Here is an 18556-nt window from a genome sequence, read left to right as displayed (position 1 = left end):
GGAAGGTTTTAACATAAACCCAGTCACCAGGTTGCAGTTGGTAACGGGGCTAGTCAAGAGGTTGAGGAAGAGCTTCTCGTACAGTTCTGTAGTAATGCTGCAATAAATGAATACGTTTTGTGCAGTAAGACAATATAACATCTTCAGTTAGTCAATTCTTCATTTGACATGGGAGGAGTAGCTGGGAGGGCCATGGGTATTATGGACTCAATCTCTTTGTAGTATTTAATCTACTCCTTATAATCAGTAATGCTAAGGGGAGTGCCTCTGGCCATTTAAGATTTGTCTTGGCACAGATTTTCGCTACCTTAGGCTTAAGAGTCCTGTTGATCCTTTCTAATAATCCTGATGAATGTGGATGGTTGGGACAGTGAAGACTCAACCTACTGTTAAAAATCTTACATAACTGTTTTCCCAGAGCATTATTAAAATGTGTTCCCTGATCACTGTTAGTACAAGGTACACCAAACCTAGGAATAAATTCAAAACTAAGTTTCTTAACTGTTACAGAATCGGCCTTATGGCATTGGTAAGCTTTCACCCATACAGAAGACATACATACTGTCATAAGTATGTGTTGTAAATTATGGACCTTTGGCATCTGAACAAAGTCCATCTGCACATTATCACCACTTTGGGACCTTTTGTTTAACATGCAGGTTTAATATTTATTTATTTATTTAATATTTGTTGACCGGGAAGGCCTGACTTGGACATAACCTATTTTCAGCATAGGCCTGGGGAGAAATGCTCCAGATGCATGTCTTTGAAATGTGGCAGGAAATCTGAGTACCTGGAATAAACCCACACAAATGCAGGAAGAACATGCAGACTCCACACAGAAGGCACCCCAGCCGAGCATTGAACCGAAGAACCTCTTGCTGTGAAGCAACAAGGTTAACTGCTGCACCCCTGCGTCTTTCATCTAACACTGTGTTCTAAACATGCTGCACAATTGTTAACATACTGAATTATCAAAGAAGAGACAGGAAGGGCATACCAACTTTGGATTATTTAATTAAATAAAGTTGTCTTACCTGCATGGGCTGATAAATGATATTCCCTCAACAGGTAAGGTAGCAAGGAGGCAGGCATCACCAGTCGGCAGTGGCGGCTGGTGACGTCAAATCAAAGGGGGCTACAGGAGAAAGCTGAATGGGTGTGGTCAATGGGGATGGGTGTGGCCAACTAGAAAGGGGAGGAGCTATGCTCAAAACTGCAAAACCTGTAACTTTAATTAAATACGCTGCCGTGGGTGCCAAACCATCATTATGAGAGTCCAATCGAGGCAAAATGAAGTGTGGAAGAAAAAAAATATTTCAATCCATTGACTGCATGACAGCTTTCTTAATATCTAGATGGAAACAAAAAGGATGAGGCATGAAAAAATAAATTATTTTTTTAAATACATTACTGGAATGCCAGTCAAAATCAAGTATAAGAAAAACAAGCAGCACTTGACTTAAATCACTTCTCCTTGCACTCCAGTTCTAATTATAATTTATATTCATCTTTATTAAAGTAGCAAGTAACATGCTGAAAGTAGCAATCTCTGTGATACCCCCCACTTGTAAAAATGTTTCTTATCCAAAAAAGACCTGCTGCCTGACAACAACTATCTACTTGTTTCATGGGGAAAACATAATCAAAGTAAAAAATGAAAAGCAAACAAGAAACAAGTTCAACATATATTGCTTAAAGGATTACTGCACAGGATATGGACCACACATGGTAGATTGGCATTCTGTTTAGTTTGCAGGTAAAGCCTGTAATGAGCTTAACATAATGTAATCATGTCCTTTATTACAAATACTGTCATATGCATTTCAGTACCCAAGGCTTATACGTTATCAGTTATGTAAATATTCTCTGCATGGCAACAACAGAAAGGCTTTCAATGTTGGCTATACTGCTTATTAAAACTTACTTGCATCTTACAATATCAGACAAGCTTACTTGATGGTCATTAATGCACTGCTACTTAAACACAGAGCAAAAGGCACTTTCTGAATCATCATCTTCTTTTGGCTGTTCCCATTAGTTGTCGCCACAGTGGATCATCCGTTTCCATTTCTTCCTGTCCTCTGCATCATGCTCTTTCACACCAACCTCCTGCATGTCCTCTCTCACCACATCCATAAACCTTATCTTAGGCCTTCCTCTTTTCTTCTTACCTGGCAGCTCCATCCTTAGCATCCTTTTCCCAATATACCCAGCATCCCTCCTCAGCACATGTCCAAACCAACGCAATCTCACCTCTCTTGCTTTGTCTCCAAACTGTCCAACCTGAGCTGACCCTCTAATATACTGATTCCTAATCCTGTCCATCCTAGTCACACCCAGTGCAAATCTTAACATCTTTAACTCTGCCACATCTAGCTCTGACTCATGCCTTTTCGTCAATGCTACCGTCTCCAACCCTTATAACATAGCTGGTCTCACTACCCTCTTGTAGACCTTCCCTTTCACTCTTACTGGTACCAGTCTGTCACAAATCATTCCTGACACTCTTCTCCACCCATTCCACCCTGCCTGTACTCTCTTCTTCACCTCTCTTCCACACTCACCATTACTCTGAACTGTTGATCCCAAGTACTTAAACTCATCCACCTTTACCACCTCTACTCCCTGCATCCTCACCATTCCTCTACCCTCCCTCTCATTTGCACACATATATTCTGTTTTAGCCCTGCTGACCTTCATTCCTCTCCTCTCTAAAGCATATCTCCACCTCTCCAGGGTCTCCTCAACCTGGTCCCTACTCTCACTACATATCACAATGTCGTCTACAAACATCATAGTCCACGGGGCCTCCTGCCTAATCTCATCTGTCAACCTGTCCATCACCACTGCAAATAAGAAAGGGCTCAGAGCTGATCCTTGATATAATCCCACCTCCACTTAAACGTATCTGTCACTCCCACCGCAGTCCTCACCAATGTCACACTACCCTTGAACATATCCTGTACCACTCTTACATACTTCTCTGTCACTCCCGACTTCCTCATACAATACCACAACTCCTCTTTAGGCACCCTGTCATATGCTTTCTCTAAGTCCACAAAGACACAATGCAACTCCTTCTGACATTCTCTGTATTTCTGTAGTGCTCTTTCCTGGCATGAAACCATACTGCTGATCACTAATCATCACCTCCCTTCTTAACCTAGCTTCCACTACTCTTTCCCATAACTTCAAGCTGTGACTGATCAATTTTATCCCTCTGTAGTTACTGCAGCTCTGCACATCACCCTTATTCTTAAAGATAGGTACCAAAACACTTTTTCTCCACTCCTCAGGCATCCTCTGACTTTCCAAAATTTCATTAAACAGTCTGGTTAAAAATTCCACTGCCATTTCTCCTAAACACCTCCATTCTTCCACTGGTATGTCATCTGGGCCAACAGCCTTTCCATTCTTCATCCTCTTCATAGCTGTCCTTACTTCCTCCTTGCTAATCTGCTTCATTTCCTGATTCACTATCCCTACATCATCCGACCTTCTCTCTCTCTCTCTCTCTCTCTCTCTCTCATTTTCTTCATTCATCAGCCCTTCAAAGTACTCTTTCCATCTACTCAACACACTCTCCTCACTTGTGAGTATGTTTCCCTCACTGTCCTTTATCACCCTTACCTGCTGCACAGTCAAAATCAAGTATAAGAAAAACAATCAGCACTTAACTCAAAAAAACTTCTCCTTATACTCCAGTTCTAATTATAATTTATATTCGGCTTTATTAAAGTAGCAAGTAACATGCTGAAAGTAGCAATCTCTGTGATACCTCCACTTGTAAAAATGTTTCTTATCCAAAAAAAGACCTGCTGCCTGACAACAGCTATCTACTTGTTTCATGGGGAAAGGATTGCTGCACAGGATATGGACCACACATGATAGATTGGCATTCTGTTTAGTTTGCAGGTAAAGCCTGTAATGAGCTTAACATAATGTAATCATGTCCTTTATTACAAATACTGTCATATGCATTTCAGTACCAAGGCTTATACGTTATCTACTTATGTAAGTATTTCATAGTTAGCCATATCACGTTGGAATTTTTGTGTTTTCATTTTGATTAATTGCTCTTCTAATGTGGCTAAATCTTTGGCCAAATTTGTTAAATAATTATTATAAAAGTCTTCACACTCAAAAACGTGAGCCTCTAGACAATTATTATGAATTTCTATAGTCTGAGAGTCAATCATACATTCATAATAGGAGATAAGGGTGTCGACAAATAACATAGAGGCTCGGTGTTGGGTTTGTGCCCAGTCTTTGGACAACTGTTCATCAATCAAACCCACAAGAGGTTGAATACGAATTCTTAACCCTTGAGGTGTAATATTTTTCAATTTATATGCCTTGAATAACTTCAAATGCCAAATATTGGCTCTTAAAGTTCTCATATTTCTAGTTATTTTCTGAAACAGTATGCCACAAAGATGTTTAGCATCCCCCTTGTTGGTATTAGGATCACCAGGACCAGATGGGTTTAAACCAAAAACATCCAAATTATCCTTATCTGCAGATAACCCTTGTAAGATACCTTTCAGGTCCATGGTGCCACAAATAGCTGCAATATATTCAAAACTAAATGACAATAGAAAATATATGTACCAGGTGGCAATAACACACAATATCTATCAAAACTTGTCTAGGATCGCCAGATGTATCTTCTGAAGATGTAAACATACCAACCCGCTTGAGGTTGCTGTGTATTATAAAGTGCCTCCAAACAGATAATCTCAAAAGAACATATGGCTGTCAATGTCCGATCTGTAGTCACATTATTAGAGGAAAATATAACAACAAAGGCCCAAAAATCAATAGCTGCTCTCAAAAATATATACAATGGATTGCCAATTCATCAACTCTCATTTTGCACATTACAAAAGGTGTAATCCGTCTATACCCATGCGGACAACCTTATTTGGTGACCCATTGATAGGTTGTGTTCCTTGTGGTCATTGCAGTGCATGCAGATAACATCTTTAAGACTAAAGAATTTACTAGTTGTAGTACCTCCAAAGTATACCAGATAAAAATGTTTGGTAACTGCAGTACTGACATGGTGATCTATTTGGCCACATGTACATGTTTCTCTTTCTACGTAGGCCAAACTTCCAGACCATTCAGACATTGGATAAGTGAACACCTCAGCGCTATCAGAAATCATAAAATTTCTAATGCTTTATACAAACATACTATGATTCACAAAACCGCACAATTCAAATTCACCATCATTGATAAAATCGAGATGCACAGAAATCTTAAAGCAGGCTGGCATGACAGATTAGATAATATGGAATCCTCATGGATTACCAGGTTAGGAGGTTTATTCAAACCTGGTTTAAATGAAACAAATTAGTCATTTGGAGCCAGCTTCTGATTTTGCTGATTTTTTGATTTTTTTTTAATGTCATAGGATTTATTTTTCATGTTCATTGTCTATATATTTTTATTCACAATTTGTACATATTTGTTTTTTAGGGTGTACATGCCTTTAATATTTCTGGATATATAAGGATATACCAGGATGTGCTATCCATACTATTTTTGTTGCACTGAGGAAGGCTGGTCTCACAGCCGAAACCGGTTTGCAGTATGAAGTTTTCAGATATTGCCACAATAAATTAGATTTAGGCACTCTTCTCCCTTGTGCTGGTTCGTTTTTGTTGTACTCTGATGCTCATGGTTTGATCCGTGCACTTGTTCTACCTTGCGTGTATTTGGTTTGTTCCCAGCATGCTATAGGCTCATGAGTGTGATTTAACCGTTTCTTGCTCATACATTAAACAACACAAAACCTCCCTCATATCTCTTATCTTTTAGTCTTCTCTGTTGAGGGTACCGACTTTCATACAAGGCATCTCCTTGTGTTAATTTCTCTTTTAATTGTTTGCACATACACATTAGTAAACTTTTCCTCATTTCCTGTGGGGTCCTACCACTATTACTTTACATGCACTTGTCTAGCACTCATTCCACTCTTTAGACTACAATTATCTAAAAAAAAAAAAAAAAAAAAACATTTTTTTCACAAATCAGTTTTCTCCATCTAGTCTAGCATATTTGCACAGCCTGAATAGTCAAGTATTCGAATCTCTGGCTATTCCATATAAAACAGTGTGGAATTCATAGAATAACTTTCTGTGCTGGGCCTTTGTAATTTATTCCACACTTCCTGCAGCAATACCAAAGTTCAGAATTTGAGTTACGATACCAAATGTTATACTACAAATTAAATATTAAAGAGTTTATAGGTTCATAGGTTCATAGATAGGTACTAGGCTACATAAGCCTAGCCAAACAGTACTCTGGCTTTTGCCACCCAAGAAAATTATTTTCCTGTGCCCCTGTCAAGCAGAGCCACAGAAGTGATCCCTGGGGTGAATTTCCTATCTCCCATCCAATCATCAAGATTTTTCTTGAAGAGTGCTAATGAGGAGCTCTGTTTGACATAGATAGGTAGTCTGTTCCAGAGTATGGGAGGTCTCTGAGACAGGAATCTATCCCTCCAGCATGTTCTGTTTATTGTGGTGACAAGGTTTAGGTCCCTAGTGCGTGTAGCTCGGAGGGATTGGGATTTCTTTATGTGGAGCATTTCCAACAGCTCTGGGTTTGACATAGCTTTGTATGCTAGGCAGAGATCACCTCTGAGTAGGCGATATGCGACAGAGTAAAGCTGGAGTTTTTTTTGATGGTCTGCATAGGGCATCTGTTTGAGGCCAGTAATCCTCTTTGTGACGTATTTCTGTGGCCTTTCCAGTTGTTGTAGATGTCTTGTGAGGTACATACCAAAAGGGGCGTTGTACTCTATAATGTGTCTAATGAGTGACGAGTAGAGAGGAACAATGACCTCTTTTTCCCTGGATGAGAAACCTTTTGTGATGAGGTGTGCCACACAGAAGAATTTCCTGACTACTGTGGCGATGTGATTATCAAAGGAGAGACTACTGTCTACCTGTGTCCCAAGGTCTCTTATCACACTTTCGGTGTTAAGTAAACTACCGCCTATGTGGTAGTTCATGGGTACAGAGTTTTTACCAAAAGGGATGAAAATGCACTTTTTGGCATTGAGCTTGAGGCCATGGCTTTGACACCAGGCATCTGTCTCAGTGAGGCCCTTTTGCAGGATATCCACATCGTTAGAAGATTTGATTATGGCTCCTAGTTTGCAGTCACCTGCGAAATTTGTTAGACAAAGACCTTCTGTGTTAGCCTGTACTTCAGAGAAGTAGATACCAAACAGGAGAGAACCTAGGACTGAACCCTGTGGTACTCTACTTGTCACTGGTCTGAAGTTGGATTTAGAGTCTGCTACTTTCACAGTGTGGGTTCTGTCAGTGAACCAGTTGGCAACCCATCTTGTGACATAGGGATTTATACCTAGTTTAGTGAGTTTGTCTATAATTCCAGTGTGGGGGATGGTGTTGAAAGCCTTGGTGAGATCTAGATAGGCTGTGTGAACCACCTTACCCTCATCTACAGCTTTGGTGACCGCTTCAAAGAAGTGCATCAGGTTTAGGAGACATGATCTGCCTTTTACAAACCCGAGCTGGGTAGGGTCCAGAGTTGGAGATTATCAATGTCATTGTTTATAAGTTCCATGATGATAAGCTCCATAGCCTTGCAGACCAGGCTCGTCAGGCTAATGGGGCGGTAGTTCCCGGGGTCCGTCGTGGCTCCCCCTTTGTGGAGTGGGATAACCGTCGCGGTGCGCCATTCAGTGGGTACAAAGCCTGAGGTGAGGCTATGATTGAACATGGTACTTAGGGTGCCAGTTCATTTTGTAGTTCGTGTAGAACGCAGCCTGGGATATTGTCAGGTCCCATGGATGCTATGTTCTTGGCTTTGGAGAGTGTGTTTTTTACTTGTGCAGCTGTGATTATAGGAACTTTGCATTCTTCCGGTATAGAGATGGGCCCTCTAGGGGGTGAGAGGCGGATAAAGTTAGCACTGAACCTCTCTGCTAGGATGTTGGCAATATCAGTTGGTTCTGTATATTTAGTGCCATTGTGCTGTAACTCAGAGCAGATCTGAGTGTTCCCATTGAGATTCTTGACATAGCTATAGAATGCTTTGTGGTTGTCTTTAGAGTCAGTGGCAATTTTGTTTTTGTAACTAGCTTTGGAGGATTTTGGGAACTCAATCAAGAATGACACTTAAGAATGTGCAAAGTACTTATTTATTCCATAAAGAGTACTGGGAGACTGCCTGCCAGAATTTTCAGTATCGGTGTCAAAGAACAAAGGGAAAAAACTACATATACAGTGGATATAAAATGTATACACACCCCTGCTAAACTGACAGGTTTTTGTGATATAAAAAAAAATGAGACCACAATAAAGCATTTCAAAATTTTTCCCACCTTTAATGTGACCGATAACCTGCACAATTCAATGAAAAACAAACAAATCTTTTAGGGGAAAAAACATAAAAAATAAAAAAATGTACAATAAGCTGGTTACCTGTGTGTGTGTACACCCTTAAACTAATACATTGTTGAAGCACCTTTTGATTTAATTACAGCATTCAGTCTTCTTGGGTAGGAGTTCTATCAGCATGGCATATCTTGACTTGGCAATATTTGCCTACTCTTCATTGCAAAAGTGCTCCAAATCTGTCAGATTCCGAGGGCATCTCTTGTGCACAGCCCTCTTCAGGTCACACCACAGATTTTCTAATGGATTTAGGTCTGGGCTTTGGCTGGATCATTCCAAAACTTTAAATTTCTTCTGGTGAAGCCATTCTTTTGTTGATTTCGATGTATGCTTGGGGTCATTGTCATGTTGAAAAGTGAAATTCCTCTTAATCTTCAGCTTTCTAGCAGACACCTGAAAGTTTTAGGCCAAAAATGACTGGTATTTGGAACTGTTCATAATTCCCTTCACCTTGACTAAAGCCCCGGTTCCAGCTGAAGAAAAGCACCCCTAAAGCATGATACTGCCATCACCATGCTTCACCGTGGGGATCGTGTTCTTTTGGTGATGTGAAGTGTTGTTTTTGCGTCAAACGTACCTTTTGGAATTGTGGCCAAAAAGTTCAACCTTGGTCTCATCAGACCATAACACATTTTCACACATGCTTTTGGGAGACTTGATGTATTGTTTTGCAAATTTTAGCCGGGCCTGGATGCTTTTCTGTGTAAGAAAAGGCTTCCATCTTGCAACCCTACCCCGTAGTCCAGACATATGGAGAATAAGGGAGATTATTGTCACATGTAATACACAACCAGTACTTGCCAGAAATTCCTGCAGCTCCTTCAGTGTTGCTTTAATTCTCTTGGCAGCCTCCCTGACCAGTTTCCATCTTGTCTTTTTATCAATTTTGGAGGGACGTTCAGTTCTTTGCAACGTCACTGTTATCCCATATTTTCTCCACTTTTTGATGACTGTTTCCATTGTGTTCCATGGTATATCCAATTCTGCGGAAATTTTTTTATATCCTTCTGACTTGATAGCTTTCAACAATGAGATCCCTTTGATGCTTTGTAAGCTCTCTGTGAACCTCTCTTTGCTGTAGCAGGCAACTGAGTAAATGTCAGGAAAATCCTACTAGGACAGCTGAACTTTATTTGGGGTTAATCAGAGCCTCTCTAATCGATGGCATGTGTGTACCCAAGAAGACTGAATGCTGTAATTAAATCAAAAGGTGCATCAACAGAGTATTAGTTTAAGGGTGTGCACATGTATGCAACCAGCTTATTGTACGTTTTTTATTTTTTTATTTTTTCCCCCTACAAGATTTGTTTGTTTTTCGATTCAGTTGTACAGGTTATAGGTCACATTAAAGGTGGGAAAAGTTTTGAAATTATTTATTGTGGTTTCATTTTTTTTATATCACTAAAATCTGGCATTTTAACAGGGGTGTGTACACTTTTTATATCCACTGTATACCTTTTCTTATCAATTTTATGCATGCAGAACTTTGTAATTCCATTGCTTTCAGCAAATCACTTCATTTTAAAATATTTTAAGTCCTCTTGATTCTCGCTTATAGCTTCACACGGACACTTCACACATATGTATTTCAAATCATAAGCCACCCGTGTTTAAAATTTACAATCCTTCAACTTTATAACGATCAGTACCAGTCCACACTATCTGACGAGACAACCTTGCAAATACTCATCCCTCAGGCTGAGAAGACCAGAGGTTACTGTTGCTTAATCTGGTTTCCACTGATACCCCACACACTTATTTACTTTCTCAAGCTAACTTTTAAACATACCATACCTTAACTCCTTCAGCACTTACTTTGCCTTCAATTGTCAGTTAGTGCACTGTAGTTTGCTAATAGAGAGAATGCACTTGTAAGGCACTTGAAATATAAGGTGATTACTTATATGAAAATTTATATTGTGTAATTATGCATCTATTTTTCAGCTTTCCTTTGACATAAACATATAAACATTTTATCTGACTTGCTTGTGAAGAAACTTCAAGTTAATATATATTTAGTGAAGAATAAACATGAGTCATAATATTTTTCCATAACCGTTCTAATGGAAGCCATTTGCCTTCGAAGGCATAGAACAGTGATTGCTTTCTTTTAGGGGCTAGGGCAATAAACCTGCAGATGTCGTTACATATGGTTTGTAGAGCTTTGAGATTCTTTTTGTAGGCTATGGCTACTATGAGGAGCCTGCACTCTAATTGGGGTGCAAGAACTCCTTTACCAATGGCAGCTCTTCTCCCTGGAGAAAGGGAGTGGGAAGTCATATTGGACCAAAGAGGAGACTGCTTACTGTGGCATTAATCACTTGTACATGCTTTTGTAAGTTCACACTAGGGTCTAACCATAAGCCAAAGGTATTTACAATGGTTTGCTGTTTCTTTGACTTCTAGATTGCTGTGCTAAATGGACCAGTTGCCACCGCCAGGAAGTTTCATCCAGGCTTTGAGTTCAAAATCATATACTTTAGCTTTGTCATGAAACCTACCATGTTTTGGCCTGTATATCTTCCTCACATTAATGCCATGGGAGTAAGAAGTTATTGATCAGCCCTGCTTTGGAAAGAGCATTTTTGGATGCTAAATTATAACCTTGAAGCCACCCTCAACCTTCTTTTGCAGTTCATAAAAAGGCAAATGCTTTGTATAGGCACCCAGCTGATTATAGTGATTTACCATCTAAACTTCCCACACCTGACCTGTGTGATCAGTTCAGGCTGCATTGATCCCAACAACAGCAGTCTGTTTCTTCCCAGTCATGGCAAGGAATTTAGAGATTTGGACAGATGTTGCAGGAGGGTACACTGGAGCTTAGGCCCCATCACTGTGCATCTCATTTGCAGGAATTTTAGGCACTCTTGGTGGAGTCAGCACTGGAAAATCTCAGGTTCTCCTGGTGTCTGGACTCAAAGGGCTTGTTCCCTACTAGTTCAAATGATTTCCCAGGTCATCCTTTAATATGGATTATGCTGAAGCTAGGGCTACTTGAGACTCAGGTTTGTTCTTGTACAGCATGATTTAACTGAGGTTGTCCTTTTATAAGAGATGTCTTATCTCCTATATTCTGGATACTGCGTTCCAGAAGGCAGTGTTCTTTGACCAATTGTCACAGGCTTTGGTGGATGATGTCAAGAAGAGGTACATCCCATCACCATCTTCCCTATTCTTATTCCACCAATCCTTTTCAAAGTGGTGGAGGAGACCTCGTTGTCTAGCCTCTACTCTGGGCTGGCTTTTGTAAGGGATAGCTATCCTGGTTCACTGTGGCTGTGAGTGCCATCTTTTTGGGGGTATTAGAATGTGTGCTGAATCACTACCCTTTCCTGCACCATACTGTTGTCTTCTACCTCTGTTTTCCCTCTTCCTCTTTAGGCAATTATGCTGTGGTAGAACTTTTAGAACAGGTTCAGACTACCACTCAAGGTGAGGTAAAGGCCCTCCTGTTTTCAGGGCTTTAGACTAGATAGGTTATGCCCCCTACATGTTAAAATGGGATGAGTGCTTCCTTTTAGTTCTTGGCCTAAATATCCTTCATGTCCTGAATACTTTTTTAGAACAGTAGTCCCATTTATGCCTACTTTTGCATGGAACCTTAGATGGTGGTTTCTCCTAGAGATGTTCTTTGCAACTTAAGATCTATGCCTTGATTCTTTTCAGTCTGCTTTGCTTGGGCATAATTTTTGGCAAGGGTTTGGCCTTTCAGATTACCTCAGAGTTCAGCCCCGCCCCAGGTGTTGGCATGAGCAATCGCTTGTATGGCAACTGGTCTTTAGTGCTTGGTCTGGTGACTTGCGGAGGGGGAGATTTTGCCAAAGAGGACACCCCTACACATGTAATCCTATAAGACATTTTTTGGCTCCTGCTCAGTTGGTGCCTCTCCAGATTTGGAGCTTTGTACTTCCTTTCCCATTGATCTCTCCATTAGAAAAGCCCCAGAACATCTTGTTTCAGCAGAAGGGGTTGTAGGTGAATTTCACGTCCCAGGTTCAGACCTGACTGCATTCTGCATTTTAAAGTGCAGCTACATTTTTATAGTGTCGTCCCATGCTTGAAAAAGACAATTTTTTTCTTCTTTAAGAAGTCTGTGGTATTGTGCTCCATTTGTTCCAGGCCAGATCTATGCTAATTTCAGTCCTTAATCTTGGGCTCTGGAGGAGTCATATTCCCACTGAACCCTGGATGGATCTTTCCTATCGACAGCCATCCTGTTGCTATTGACTGTAATGACACTTCATTGAGGCTTACTTTAGGTTAATTTGGATCTATTGGACCTGAGAGCAGACCTTCTGTCCTCTTTAGGATTGAAGTCTGGAATTTCCCCAGGCTAACTGTGTTTAATGTTAGAACATGGTACGAAATACCATATCAGGCCTATCAAGATACTAAGATCGATCCTCTTTGCAGTATGTGCTGAGTCTTCTGGAGCCTTTCTTTACTGTCTAATTTCATTCTTTGCTGTTTTTCTCCTGATCTCATGTAACCATCGTGCTGTCATCTCGTATGTCAAGTTGTCCCATTTTTTGCCACAAGCAGGTTGCCCTGCGGACTACATATTTCTGTACATGTAAGGGTTAAACTATGGAAGATGAGCTATCATCTTTTGAGAGTCAGAAGTGGTTTTAGCTTTGAGCCATGTGTTTTTTCTCTGTTAATTCACATTTTATATCTGAAAGAGGACTGGTGTGATATGGACATCTTTGAGGGTACACACTGACACCCTAGTTCTGCAGATGACATTAACTTATGAGCCCTGACCCCTTACCCCAAAGGTTCTCAAGTCTCTTACAAGGAAATAGTGGAGTTGGAATTCCAGATGTGCATCTCCATCTGCCTTCCTTGTCATTCATCTCTATTCCTAGCCAGCGTCCCCAGTGCTAGGGACTCTATAATCAAATCTAGATTACCTGGGATAAAGTCAGGGTTTTATCTCTCTATGCCATAAAGCACTCTCTCTCTCTCTCTCCAGTCTGTCAGAAGTTCCAATTTCATCAGATGGGAAAATGGTGGTAGTCATTCTGAATCACATCCCTAGAGATAATGCTTGGACTGACTCTTTGGAGGTGGGGCGGTTTGGAGATAGGTGCTTTTGCCTTTGGAAGTGGTGCATTTTGGAAATAGGCCCTTCAGCCATCTGTAGAACTGTGCTCCTTCCCTTCTCTTGCTTGATCACTAGGTTGAAGGAGTGCCATTTGATCTGATCATGTGCTTCTTGTTTTGACTTGGACCATGATGTACTTTTTTGTTTGTCTTCTTGTTCTACATCTTGTTATAATCTGCAGCAGTGGGCACTAAAGTCTTTTTCAGAGTCCCTTGGTGTCAGAGAAGGGAGTAGATTTGGACCTAAAACACTTTAAGGGAAGCCTCTATGTTTTTTTACCATAGCTGTCCCTGATTATTTTGGGTGACTGGTAGCTCCCTGCCATTGTCTGACCCAGAGCTTCTCTCTGTAGCTATAGCCACTCTCGCAGCTTGGGCCACAGAGAGTTTGGAGATAACTTGAAAGCTGTCCATTTGGGCTTTGAAGTGGAAATGGCTGTCACTTTGGATTGTGTTTTTCCAGCTAGTCAGTCATAGGCATTCTTGATATTTTGTGTGTGCAATATTTATGCTTCGATTTTCCACATGGGTTCCTGAGCAGTGCTTTACCTTTTGATTTTAATGCAGAGCAGGACTGAGGCCCAGCTTTGGCTTCTGAGTAGGTCCTTTGAGAGTGCTGCATTTCTGTCTCTCTCTTGATTTGGACTGTGTGATCTGCAAGCTTGTCTGTCTGCTGCTGGGCCTGCCAGTCCTGTGGTGTTGGGCTTTGTCCTTGTGCTAAACGTTTTCTAGCAGTTTGACTTCTGCAGAAAGGTCTCTGTTGTTTAGGCTTGATAGATATGCAGATCTCCAGTGATCACTTTTTGAGGGTAAGTTACCACACTTTAATCTTGCCTATTCTAGGAAGGTGGTTTTGTTTTTGTCCCTGAAGCAGTTTATTCAACATCACATTTCTTTATAGGGGCAATGACTGAAGAAGCTAGGAAGAGGGCTCTTCAGAGTCTAGAAGTTTTGTGCCTTCCCAAGTGTCCCCTGGGGTGACTGTACTGATTTAGCTCTGCAGATTTATGGTTCATTTCCATGGTTCCAGGGAAGGAAGGGCTGTGTTTACTGATTAGATAATAATTGCAATGAGCAGATTTCGCCAATAGTCCTTCTGTTTTCATGTAATAGCAAAGCTAAATGATAATGTCTAGGGTAGTTCCCAGTAGCTATCTGTTTTTGCATTACATTTGTAGATTGGTCACTTAGTTCCTCTTGCTGGTCTTTGTTGTGGTAAAGTCTGCTTCTCCTTTGTAGCTATTTGCAGTGCTTACTATTGTGTTCTGGCAGACTTTCAGCACTGCAGCCTCTGTTCTGTGGTGGTCTTTTCCAAATACCGTCCTCTTGGTCATGACTCTGGGACTTAGGGTTCTTGTGGCGAGATGGTTCTCCAGCATTTTGTCTTCTGATAGGATGCTCAAATTCTTTTCCTCTTGTTTACTGTTTGAGATTCAGTCTTACCAGTGTAGTCATCAGTAAGAACCCTGACTCTTGGGTATAACAGATAAACACTCAACTTACCAGTTGCTTCTTAATAGGCCAGGAATACCCTCCTGCTGTCTTCCCATAGGTTCATAGGTTCATACTAGGCTATCTGCCCAAGGGCATTTATAAGCCTAGCCCATAGTTATGTGGCTTTCGCCACACCTTTAGTTTGAATAAAAACTATGCCTATCATTTTGCTGTGCCTCTGTCAAGCAGTGACACTGAAGTAATCCCTGGGGTATATCTGCGATCTCCCATCCATTGGTCAAGATTCCTCTTGAACAAGGCCAGTGAGGTGCTCTGCCTCACATGTACCGGGATTCTGTTCCACAGCATAGGGAGTCTCTGGGTGATGAATCTGTCCCTCCAGCACGTTCTATTTATAACCGTGTCAAGGTTTAAGTCTCCGCCCTTGTGGTTCTGAGGGATCTAGATTTTTGAGGTGAAGCATATTCATCAAATCTGGGTTTGACATGGCCTTATATGTCAGGCACAGGTCACCTCTGAGCAAGCGGTATGAGACTGAATAGAGCTGGAGTTCTTTCAGTCGGGCAGCATAAGACATATTTTTGAGACCCTTTATCCTTTTGGTGAGGAACTTTTGGGGCCTTTCAAGCTGCAGCAGGTGTCTGGTCAGATACATTCGAGCGGGCATTGTACTCAATCATAGGTCTAATGAGTGATGAGTACAGGGGACGATGACCTCCCTTGATCTAGATGTGAATCCCTTCATGATCAGGTGGGCGATATAGAAGGTTTTCCTAACTACTTTAGCAACATGAGTGTCAAACGAAGGCTACTGTCAACCTGGGTCCCCAGATCCCTGATGACTTTTTCTGTGCTCAGTGGATTGTCACCTATATGGTAGCTAGGGGTAACCTTGTTTTTCCCGAAGGGTATGACTATGCATTTTGGCGTTTAACTTCAGGCCATGGCTCTGGCACCAGTTATCAGTTTCTGTGAGGCCCTTCTGGAGGATATCTGTGTCAGATGTGTTTTCGACTATGGCTCCCAGTTTGCAGTCATCTGCAAACTTTGTCAGCCATAACCCTCCTGTGTTTGCTTGTACTTCAGAAAAGTAGATGCCGAATAAGAGTGGGCCCAGGACTGAGCCCTGTGGGACACCACTTGTGACAGGCTTTGAGTCTGACATGGCTCCAGCAACTCTGACCCTGTGGGTTCTGTCACTTAGCCAGTTTGCAACCCATCTTGTGATGTATGGGTTTACATTCAAGCTGATGAGTTTTTCGATGATACCTGAGTGGGGTATTGTGTCGAAGGCCTTTGCCAGGTCGAGGTAGGCTGTATGGACTGCCTTTCCCTCATCAATGGCCTTGGTGACTGTCTCGAAAAAGTCAACCAAGTTTAAGAGGCAGGATCTGCCTTTGACAAAGCCAAACTGGGTTGGATCCAAAGTCTGCAAGTTCCCTATGTCTTTATTTATGAGTTCCATTATGATCCTCTCCATGGCTTTGCAGATAAGGCTTGTCAAGCTAATGGGCGGTAATTTCCAGGGTCTGTGGAGGCACCGCCCTTATGAAGTGGGACCACAGTTGCCGTCGCCACTCTTTAGGTACGTACCCTGAGGTGAGGCTAAGATTAAACAGCTGTCCTAACTGTGGGTTTAATTCCTCGTTGAGTTCGTGAAGCACACAGCCGGGGACACCATCCGGTCCCATGGATGCTGTGTTTTTGCCTTAGTGAGGGCAGTTCTCACCTGGGCGTTGGAGATGTTTGGGGGCTACAATCCTCTGGAATAGATATCTCTCCTTTGGGGAGGGAGAAGTTTGCACTGAACCTGTCAGCCAGTATGTTGGCAATGTGTGTAGGTTCAGTAATTTTCACATCATTTTGAACTAATTCTGAGCATATCTGGGAGTTTCCTCCTAGGTTTCTAACATAGCTAAAGAAGGCCTTATGATTGTCTTTAGAGTCCTTGGCGATTTTTCTCTCAAAATTTGCCTTGGATGATTTTATGAGAGCTCTTAGTTTTTACTTATAATGATCAAAGGTGTCTTACCTTTCAAGGATTTTGCTCTATCTTGTAGTAGCTTCCTCCTTTTGTTGTAGAGCTTGTTTATGGCTGGGGTCCACCAGACTGGACGCTTGCCTTTGGTACAGAGAGTCTTAGTTTTGTTTGGGATTGCCTGATCCATGCAGTCCTGTAGGTGCTGGTAGAAGGCATTTGTAAGTGATTCAGCGGTTTGAGTAATGTTTACCACTGGCTCAGGGGCCTTAAAGGAGACCACACTAGTTTTTAGAAGTGTGAAATCGGCTTTTGAGAAGTTTTTCACTGTGGTCTTTTTGTTTCAGGTGGGGCGGGATGAGGACCTCCAGCGAGATTAGTTTATGATCTGATCTCACCAGTGAGGGGTATACTTCGGTGTTGAACATTTTGATCCCATGTTCGTGATGATGAGATCAAGTATGTTTTCTCCTCTTGTGGGGATGGTGACTAGTTGTTCCATGGCATTTGAGTTTATGAACTCCAGGAATCTTTGGGTTAGAGTGTTCGGGCTTGAGTAGTGTTCCCAGTCTATATTAGGGTAGTTGAAGTCACCTAGTATGATGGTGTTTGGAGATACATTTATCCCCTCCAATGTTTTCAGGAAGGCCATGTGAGGTTCCTGAGTTTGAGAGGGTGGCCTGTAACATGCTACAAATTGCAGAGCAGTCTTGCCTATGGTTAATTGCACCTGGATGGTCTCCGATGCATCGTGCGTTGCCACCAACCTTGAGGTGTGGGTGTCCTTTATGAATATGGACACCCCCCCCTCCTTTCTTGGTGTTGTCCGGATTTTGGGGCCGGAACGCATGATATGAGGTGAAACCTGTTAGTGCCGGGGTGCTCTCGGGAGCCTTGAACCAGGTTTCAGTCACAGCACAGACATCGATGTTCTCCATACTGAGAAGGGCCTCGAGTGCGTGCATCTTGAGATTGAGACTTCTGGCATTGAGCAGCATTACCCTTAGTTTTTTTCCTTTTTGGTGTTCTAGGGTGGTAGGTTTAGAATTTGAGCCTTGCCTAAAAAAGGCACTATGGGGGTGGCAAGAGCCTTTGCCAATATCCAGTAATTTGATAAATTATATACTGGTATATGACTTGTAAGCATTGATATGGCAACTTTTTGTTGTGTCTTAACTTTGCAGAAGGGTGTATTCTCATGGATGGGGGGGGGGGTGCTTATTGACACAATGAATGAATTTGCTAGTACATTTGAAGCCTGGTGTCACAGTGCCTGTCCCTGACTGCACACATTTCCAGAAAAGATGCAGAGTTTGGATTGGCAAAATAGGGGACCCGAACCCGTGGATTCATAGAGGAGGGTCCTGTCCTAGATCTACAGATATGGGAAAGATACATTTTTATTGCTAATCATAAGGATTCTCACTGCAGTGAAATGAAGTAATTCGTGCCATGCAGGTTATATTGAGAGCTTACACTAACTTGCACCATTAGAAGTTCCTGTGGAGGTACCTGAATGCTGATGCTGATGAGGAAAACTGGTGAGTTCACTATGCCATAGAAGGTTGCATTA

At 41.7% G+C, this 18556-nt stretch overlaps 1 protein-coding gene across 1 annotated transcript in view; it reads left to right on the top strand.

The window, feature by feature from the left end:
* TONSL (tonsoku like, DNA repair protein) overlaps positions 1 to 18556 on the top strand; it is a 1124870-nt gene that overhangs the window by 588972 nt on the left and 517342 nt on the right. The window lies entirely within an intron of this gene.

The sequence above is a fragment of the Protopterus annectens genome, chromosome 3.part1 (assembly GCF_019279795.1).
Source record: "Protopterus annectens isolate FY-2018-M chromosome 3.part1, PAN1.0, whole genome shotgun sequence".
Taxonomy (NCBI): Eukaryota; Metazoa; Chordata; order Ceratodontiformes; family Protopteridae; genus Protopterus; species Protopterus annectens.
Note: the sequence above shows the minus strand (reverse complement) of the source record. Positions and strands in the feature narration are given on the sequence as shown.